The following is an 8,747-nucleotide window of genomic DNA, read 5'->3' on the forward strand; positions in this document are numbered from 1 at the left end:
CACACACACACACAATATCTTTCTCGTTCTCACTACCTCACTGACCCCATGCGCACCCCGCTGTCGTTTCATCACCTCATTCAGCCACTCTCTTACGTTTCCCCTCGCAACCGTGCCCTGTCTACCTCTCTCCACATCCCCTCTCCCCCTATTCTTAGGGTCAACGATCGTAATATCCCGGCGCTGCCGGTCGATAGGACAATCAGGCGGTGAATCTAGTTTGTGCTCAGGTCGCGGCTTTATTAATGAACTGAAGCACCGAGGTGATCGGATATTTCACCGCTCTGATCACCTGCTCCCTGAATTTCGACCGAGTCACCGCGTAAATAAATGTGTTCGTGCAGCAGGTCAAATTCTTCAGCAAAACCCCGACAAAGTGAAAGATCCATTCAGAATCATTGAAATCAAATCCTTTTGCTCTGATCTCGTAATACATGAAATTTTCAACCAGTGTCAGCCACAGGAGGATGAAGCTGCCGGAGAGGGTGAAGAGTAGAACCACAGACCTCCTCCTGCTCTCCATCTCCGGGTCACTGGGATTCTAGCCTTTGCTTTGACCCCTCAGTCCCTTACGGACCCGACTGGACATTAAAATGTGCCGGACTGTCAGAGCGTTGAGCAGCAGAATAACAACGAAAGGGATGAACGGATTTAAAACCGTATCGAGCCAATCATATCCTACCCACCAGGGGGCGGTGAGAGTATAGTCCATTAGGTCACAGAACCACGGTACATTGACGATTACCTCTCTGGGTTCCCAGAGGAAGTAGCGGGGGATGTTTTTCAGACAGCACAGCACGCCGGTTGTTGTTAGAACCAAAACCGCAGTTTTCCCGGTGCAATATTTTGTTTTCAGCTTCTGGCAGCAAATGGTGACAAACCGATCAAAAGTGAAAGCGACGGTGAACCAGACAGAGCAATATGTGGCTGTGAACCTCAGTACCTCGATCACCCTGCACACAGGGGTAATGCTCAGAAAAGTCCACGGAAAGTATTTATATATGATTCGAAATAAAGTGACCTCGCTAACAACGGTCAGTAGATCCCCTACTGCCATGGCCACCAGGTAGCGAGTGGTGCAGGTAGAGAGGCCGCACTTTCCCCGGGAGAGGATGACAATCGCCACGAAATTCACTGCGGGAAGAAAGAACAAGCATTGGGTAGTGCTGAACACCTTCCCCGGAAATGGAAACGGGATCTGGTTTCAGCCAATGATCAGGAGTGCGAGAGGAGGTGAACGGCTGCTCATCTAACATAAACCACAGGTCACCTTGTCTCTGACCTGCCTTCCTCATTGTGGAGGTAAGACGATGTGTGAGCAATTGTCATGAGCAGCAACGATCGGCACTAATCCGACCCCAGTCCCTGATGGGGCCGGTTTCACTGATTTAACCGTGAATGACCAGGCCTCTGGAAATAGCATCTGACGGGGCTAAAGACGGATCCGGAGGGAAACAAAACTCACAAAATGCTGGAGAACCTCAGCAGGTCCAGCAGCGATCATGGAATTGAACGAACACCCGAGCAGGTCTCAGAGCGAAAGCAGGAACATCTTAGTCATCCAATGTGGATTGACTCCGTTCATGGGTTAGTTCCACAGCGCAGTTCAATTCGATAATACACGGCAGTAGATCCATGGACTCGGGTTCAGGTGATCAGATCCAACTTTTAACTAGCAGGTAATGGAATTCGATTGCGACGGGCTTCACAGAGAGACATAAAACACAGGACCAGGTCCCCACTCCGATCAATAACTCAGAAACAATCAACTGTAAAATGTAAACCTCTCACAGTCACATCCTCCTGGTGGGCTGCCCGTCCTTAAGACCCTTATGCCTTATGGATATTTGTTCAATGAACACCAAGTTGTAAAATAATCATAAACAGTTTCATATTGGTCAACGCAAAGAAATATCAAACAGTAATTGCTCCGGTCACTCACCAGGAACTCCAATAACGGCGATGAACATGTTCAATACTTTGCCCACAAGCAGGTACCTATCAAACAATGCAGGCATTTTTTTCTGGCCAGTGATTTGTCCCCGTCTGCTACAGGCAATCTCTCGGAATGAAATGTTGAGGCAGAACATGACTGGGGTTTTAATACCACTCAGCGACTCCACCGGGACAGATTTCAACAGATTCTAAAACAAAATTGTTTTAATTATTTACAATCCGATTACGTCAGACAAGTGCCATTCCTGTGGCGCAACATTGTGATTAATTTAGTGAATTAGCCGTGAAACTGCAAACAATTGAAATTATGCTGGCAGTAAGGGGTGTAAATTGCAAGTGGCATTCCTCCAGCAAAGGGGATATTGTTTCAAAGACCATCAGACCCAGCTCTGCACCTCATCGTGTGTCGGTACGACTTTTGTCCATCGGCTGAGCAGATCCACTGAGAGTAAAGCGGCCGCTCCACTCTGATTCTCCACCAATTGCAATCACAGCTCATCTCACTGTAACCTTATCTCCCACTCCCGATTACCAGCAACCATCCTCAGCTTGTTTCTGTGTACCAAACATTGTCCTGAGTCAAAAAGATATTCATCACCATTGAGAGGAATGCATGCTCTGAGAAAAGCAATGTCGCTGCCTTCCACTTGTGTTAGATCGACCTGGAACTGAAAAATGAAAGCACGGAGAGTCTCTTCGGACCACAGTATCTGTGCCAACCATGCCGCCATTTTAAACGGATCCCACCTATGCACACATGATCAGTCTCCATACACTCCCGGCGTGTCCATGTGTCAACGCTCACAACAGAGATCTGGGAGTTTTGTGTTCTCTGATCTCAGAAGCTTTTTGACCATCTGTGTGAAATAGTTGGAACCAACAAATTTGTCTGAACCTTCAAAGGTGTCTTGTCAATTACAACGTGTTTCCACTCTAAATGTGTAATTTAAAGGAACCATTTAACAGACTCGAAATAATGAATTTGATTATCTATTTGTAGGTTATGAAATTATATTGAATCACCCATTGCTACCATTGTCGACAGGTGTATAACCTCTTGACGTTGTTTGAATTTGAGAGACTCTGCCAAGAATGTGTCCGAGGTAATGTACATTTATGGTGTTGAATAAACAATTTCATATCCACGAACTTCGTCATAGTCCGAACACTCGATTAACTCTCTCAGTACCCATCCCTAACCCATCGAACGCAGCAAACTAAAGGAGTGACTATGTGGGCGCAGGTACAGGTACCGAGCAGACAATGCAGGTATTTTCTCTGTCCAGTGATTTGTCCCCGTGGGCTACGGCAATCTCTCGGAAGGAAATATGTGCTCTATCTGTTATGTGTATGTGATACACACGCAGGCTCGACCACGCACAAACTAATATAAACATAAACAGACAAACACATTCAGATGCAGACACATGCAGACGCACGTAGAGACATACACACACGCGCGAACACACAGACAGTCATAAACACACACAGGCATGTATAGGCACACGCAGGCGCACACACCCAAACATAAAAAAACGCAGAACACGTGGCCAAGCCAACACACAGACCCTCAGACAGACGCAAAGACACGCATACAGAAGCAAACACACAATCACACACACACACACACACACGTCAAGTCAAGTCGCTTTTATTGTCATTTCAACCATAACTGCTGGTACAGTGCACAATAAAAACGAAACAACGTTCCTCCAAGACCATGGTGCTACATGAAACAACACAAAACTACACTAGACTACCTGAACCAACACAAAACTACACTAAACTACCTGAAACAACCCAAAACTATATTCTGAAACAACCCAAAACTATATTAGAATTCACACCTACACGGGACTACATCAAGTGCACAAAACAGTGCAAGACAATACAATAATTAATAAACAAGACAATAACCACAGTGAAGGACAAATTACAATATGATAATAAATATTATATATGTAAATGTAAACAATGTAAACAATGTTATAGCAGAAATTGAGAAAGAAATGACCAAAAATTGCAAATGAGTGGAGTTGTGTTCAGTTGAGTGTCTGTGTGTATGTGTGTGTGTGTGTGTGTGTGTGTGTGTGTGTGTGTGTGTGTGTGTGTATGTGTGTAGGTTGGTGACGGACGAGACTCTGGGAATTGAGGAGTCTAATGGCTTGGGGGGAAATGTCGTTACACAGTCTGATCGTGAGAGCCCGAATGCTTCGGTCCCTTTTGCCAGATGGCAGGAGGGAGAAGAGTTTATATGAAGGGCGTGTGGGGTCCTTCACAATGCTGTTAGCTTTGTGGATACAGCGTGTGGTGTAATTGTCTGTAATGGCAGGAAGAGAGACCCCAGTGATCTTCTCAGCTGACCTCACTTTCCGCTGCAGTGTCTGCGATTCGAGACGGTGCAATTTCCGAACCAAGATCAGGATGCTCTCAATACAACCTCTGTAGAATGTGGTGAGGATGGGGGGTAGGAGATAGACTGTTCTCAGCCTTCGCAGAAAGTAGAGACGCTGCTGGGCTTTCTTTGCTATGGAGCTGGTTTTGAGGGACCAGGAGAGATTCTCCGCCAGGTGATCACCGAGAAATTTGGTACTCTTAACGATCTCTACGGAGGAGCCGTTGATTTTCAACGGAGAGTGGTCGCTCCATGCTCTCCTGAAGTCAACAACCATCTCTTCTGTTTTGTTCACATTGTTACGTACCCCGTAACTGGGTTGCCAAACCAGCAGAACGCTCGTTGGAGTCTGTGATTACTAGGATCTAATAAAGTTTTATTCAAGAAATAAGTAATACAGTACACTAATCGCAAGGAAATAAATGTAACAGGTTAGCAATGATAATACACACATATACACAGAAATAGGGTAATAGGAATCAATCAAGCTCTATTGTAGTCTAGGAGTAAAATGATCAGTCTTAAGTGAAGCAGAGTTCGGTGCAGTTCAGTGCAGTTCGAAGTAATCGCTGTTGTACCGTTGGAGAGAGAGAGGGAGAGAGAGAGGGAGAGGTTTAATTGGTTTCAGGCAGACCTTTTGATGTCTTCGCAGTTGGTTTCGGGCAGAGCTTTTGATGTCTTCTAATCCCGCTGTGGTCACCGACTGTGACCCCTCCGTTCCGGATACGATCGTTCTTCTGCGGTGAACCCGGCACCCAGGCAAGGGCAGGCACACATCCCAGGTACCTTTAGACCCTGTGAGCCTCTGATCGATTCCCGCGAACCGGTCCACCAAACTCCCACCAACTTGTGGGGACACACTGCTCTTTCCAGGGTCTCGTGGCGTGTCTCGTGCCTTAGCAAACCTGCTCTTTTTATCCCCCTGCTGGGGTATCACCTGTCCATCAAACTTCAAACAGTTCAGATTCAAAGCAACCGGTCTGTCAATATCTAAATTGTGTTTCTTTCTCGTTAATCACTCCCTTCTCTCTTATTAGCATTTTGAATGTTTCTCCATTGTCTTTCGTTATCTCTCTCATTAGCATCATCCGTCCGGTAGCTCTGCTTGGCGTCGCAGATGACACCCCCACCCTTAAAAGGATTTTTACCGGGGTAAAAATCATGGGCATGAATGTACATTATACGATGCACACTAATATACAGGTAGTCAACAGCTATTCGGTTAATACAGAGAACTTTAAGTTTTAACACCTTGACAGGCAATCAGCAATCACATTGTCCGTTCCTTTTATATGTTTTATCTTAATATCAAATTCCTGTAAGACCAGACTCCAACTTAGTAACAGTTTGTTTTTATCCTTCATTGTGACCAAAAACACTAATGGATCGTGATCACTGTAAATTATCAGTGGTTTCTGTGCCGGACAAATATAAACTAAAAATGTTGTAATGCTAGTATGATTGCCAGTAATTCCTTCTCCACAGTGGAATAATTTCTCTGATGGACATTAAACTTCTTAAAAAATAAGCCACTGGGTGTTCGATCTCCTCTTAGTCGGTCTGCAACAGCACCACCTCTGCCACTTCGTCGCTAGCATCTGTTGTTATGGAAAAGGGTTTTGAAAGGTCAGCCGCATTCAATACAGGGTGGCGACACAGAATCACCTTCAGACTCTCAAAGGCTTGTCGACAAGGTCGTTCCACACAAACTTCGCGTTCTTCGGCAAGAGCTTAGTAAGAAGGAGGGTAATATCCGCAAAGTTTTTGCAAAACTTCCGATAGTACCACACCATCCCCAAGAACCTTCTCAGGGCTCTCTTGTCCATCGGGATGGGAACTTCAGAGCTAGCCTGCACCTTAGCCTGCATCGGAGCCAGCTGCCCCTGTCCGACCACATACCCCAGATAAGTGACCTTAGCGTGGCCGAACTGGCTTTTCGAGAGGTTCACTGTCAGGTTGGCTTCAGACAGCCGTTTAAACAGTTCCTCTACTGCCACAATGTGCTCCTCCCACGTGTCACTCCAGACCACTAAATCGTCAATATACACTTCTGCGTTCTTTAACCTTTTTATCACTGAATTAATTATCCTTTGGAAGGTCCCTGGGTCGTTCTTCATGCCAAAAGGTAAAACATTGTACACGTATAACCCCGATGGAGTGACAAATGCTGAGATTTCTCGAGCCCGGTCCGTTAAATGAACGCACCAGTACCCTTTTAGCAAATCGATCGTTGTGACGTACTTAGCTCTCCCCACTTTATCGATGCAATCGTCTACCCTTGGGATGGGGTAAGCATCAGTTTGTGTGATGGCGTTCACCTTTCTGTAATCTGTACAGAATCGTATGCTCCCATCGGGTTTCGGGACAGCCACACAGGGAGAAACCCAGCCCGATTTGGATGGCCTAATAATACCTGTGGCTAGCATGTGTTCAATTTCTTTCTCCACTGGCTTGCCCTTCTCCAAGTTCATCCTATAGGGGTGTTGCTTAATAGGCTGGTCTGATGTAACGACAACATCATGTGCCGTCCCCTTGCATCGCCTCGGGACATCTGGACATACAGCTTCATGCAGGTTAATTAGCTTTATCAGCGGCTCGCTCTGTTCAGGGGTTAAGTGAGGGACCTTATCAGCAAAGTTGGCCAAAACAATAGAGTTCTCCAACCTGGTCGGCACCATATTTATCTTCTCAAGGTGGGTTTTCCCCTTATCATTTGGCACCCCAGCCTCATTTATTTTTGTGATAACACCGACTAGATCTGCTTTCTGATCGTGGTAAGCTTATAACATATTAATATGTACTAATTGGGTCGGCTTACGTCTGTCCGGCGTTTCAATAACATAATTCAAAGGGTCTATCTTTTTAATCACTTTGTACGGACCGTGGAATCTCACATGGAGGGGGTTGGTTACCACTAGAAACAGAACTACGACCCTATCACCCACTTGAAACAGTTGTTCGCGGGCACGTCTATCATACCACTGTTTCATTTTAGTTTGGGTGTGTCGTAGATTTTCTTTGGCAAGGTCACAGATCCTTTTAAGCCTCTCACAAAATCTTAAAACATAATCAATTTCATTGACTTGTACTGTCGGACTGGACAATTGCTCTTTCAGTAAGGTCAGAGGTCCTCTGGCCCGATGACCGAAGACGAGCTCGAATGGGCTGAACCCCAATGACTCCTGAACCGTGTCCCTTACGGCAAATAACAGGAGAGGCAAGGCATCACCCAGTCCCTAGCGTTCTCTTGACAATAAATTTTAACCATGGTCTTTATTGTTGCGTGGAATCTTTCCAACGCCCCTTGGGACTCCGGGTAGTACGCGGAGGCCAAAATCTGCTTTGCTCCCATCTCATCCAACATCCGTTGGAATGTGTGAGATGTGAAGACACTCCCCTGATCTGACTGGATTTCCCTTAGCAGCCCCACCGTAGTGAAAAATTTCACAAGTGCCTTTACCACTGCGGGAGCCTTGACGCTTGCCAGGGGCACCGCCTCCGGAAACCTGGTGGCAGCACACATCATAGTCATCACATACTCTCGCCCACTCGCAGTTCTGGGCAGGGGACCAACAAAATCCACAATTATTCGGGAAAAAGGTTCCCTGAAGGCGGGTATCGGTCGAAGGGGTGCTTTAGGCAGGGCCGGGTTCGGCTTTCCTACCACCTGACATAAATGACACCGGACTACAATATTCAATAATATCCTTTCTCATGTTCGGCCAGTAAAACTCTTTGATAATTCTGTCGACTGTTTTCCTCACCCCAAAATGTCCACCGAGGGGTATCTTGTGGGCCAGGTTAAAAATCTCGTACATATAAATGTTTGGCACTACCACCTGGTGTACCCCCCCCCTCCACTCCTCATCTGCGGCCGCGGTATTTGTTCTCCACTTCCTCATCAGTACTCCCTCCTTCACATAATAGCCCATTGGTTCCTTTTTGTATTTCTGCTTCGGAGAGAGCTGTCTCCGTCAAAACCATCAGCTCCTCGTCTCGTTCCTGTGCTTGTATAAATTCCTTCCTCGCTACTGATCAATCTACCTTACTTTCACCCACTCCACTATGCTCATTCTTCACACTTTCTAACCCCACCTGGTAAAAACTTCTCAGTTAAATCTATATTCGCTTCGGCAGCTTTTCTGGACATGCGCCGAGTTACTGCGCAAACGGGACAAACCTGTGAGTCCATGGGCGGGTCCTCAGTCCTGGCAGGCTGGCTTATCAATCTTACTGCTGGGTACACATCTCCACCTGCAAGATCGTTGCCGAGTAGAACCTCAACGTCTTCCATCGGTAATTCGGGCCTCACCCTGATTGTGACCGGTCCGGAGACCAAGTTGCTTTTCAGGTGTACCTGGTGCAAAGGTACTGCGTCAGTCCCTTCCCCAATACC

General features: G+C 46.4%; 1 pseudogene; it reads right to left on the reverse strand.

The window, feature by feature from the left end:
- Positions 1-226: 226 nt before the first annotated feature.
- On the reverse strand, positions 227-2,018 carry LOC140207976 (probable G-protein coupled receptor 139; annotated as a pseudogene).
- Between the last annotated feature and the right edge of the window lie 6,729 nt (positions 2,019-8,747).

The sequence above is a fragment of the Mobula birostris genome, chromosome 13 (assembly GCF_030028105.1).
Source record: "Mobula birostris isolate sMobBir1 chromosome 13, sMobBir1.hap1, whole genome shotgun sequence".
Taxonomy (NCBI): Eukaryota; Metazoa; Chordata; class Chondrichthyes; order Myliobatiformes; family Myliobatidae; genus Mobula; species Mobula birostris.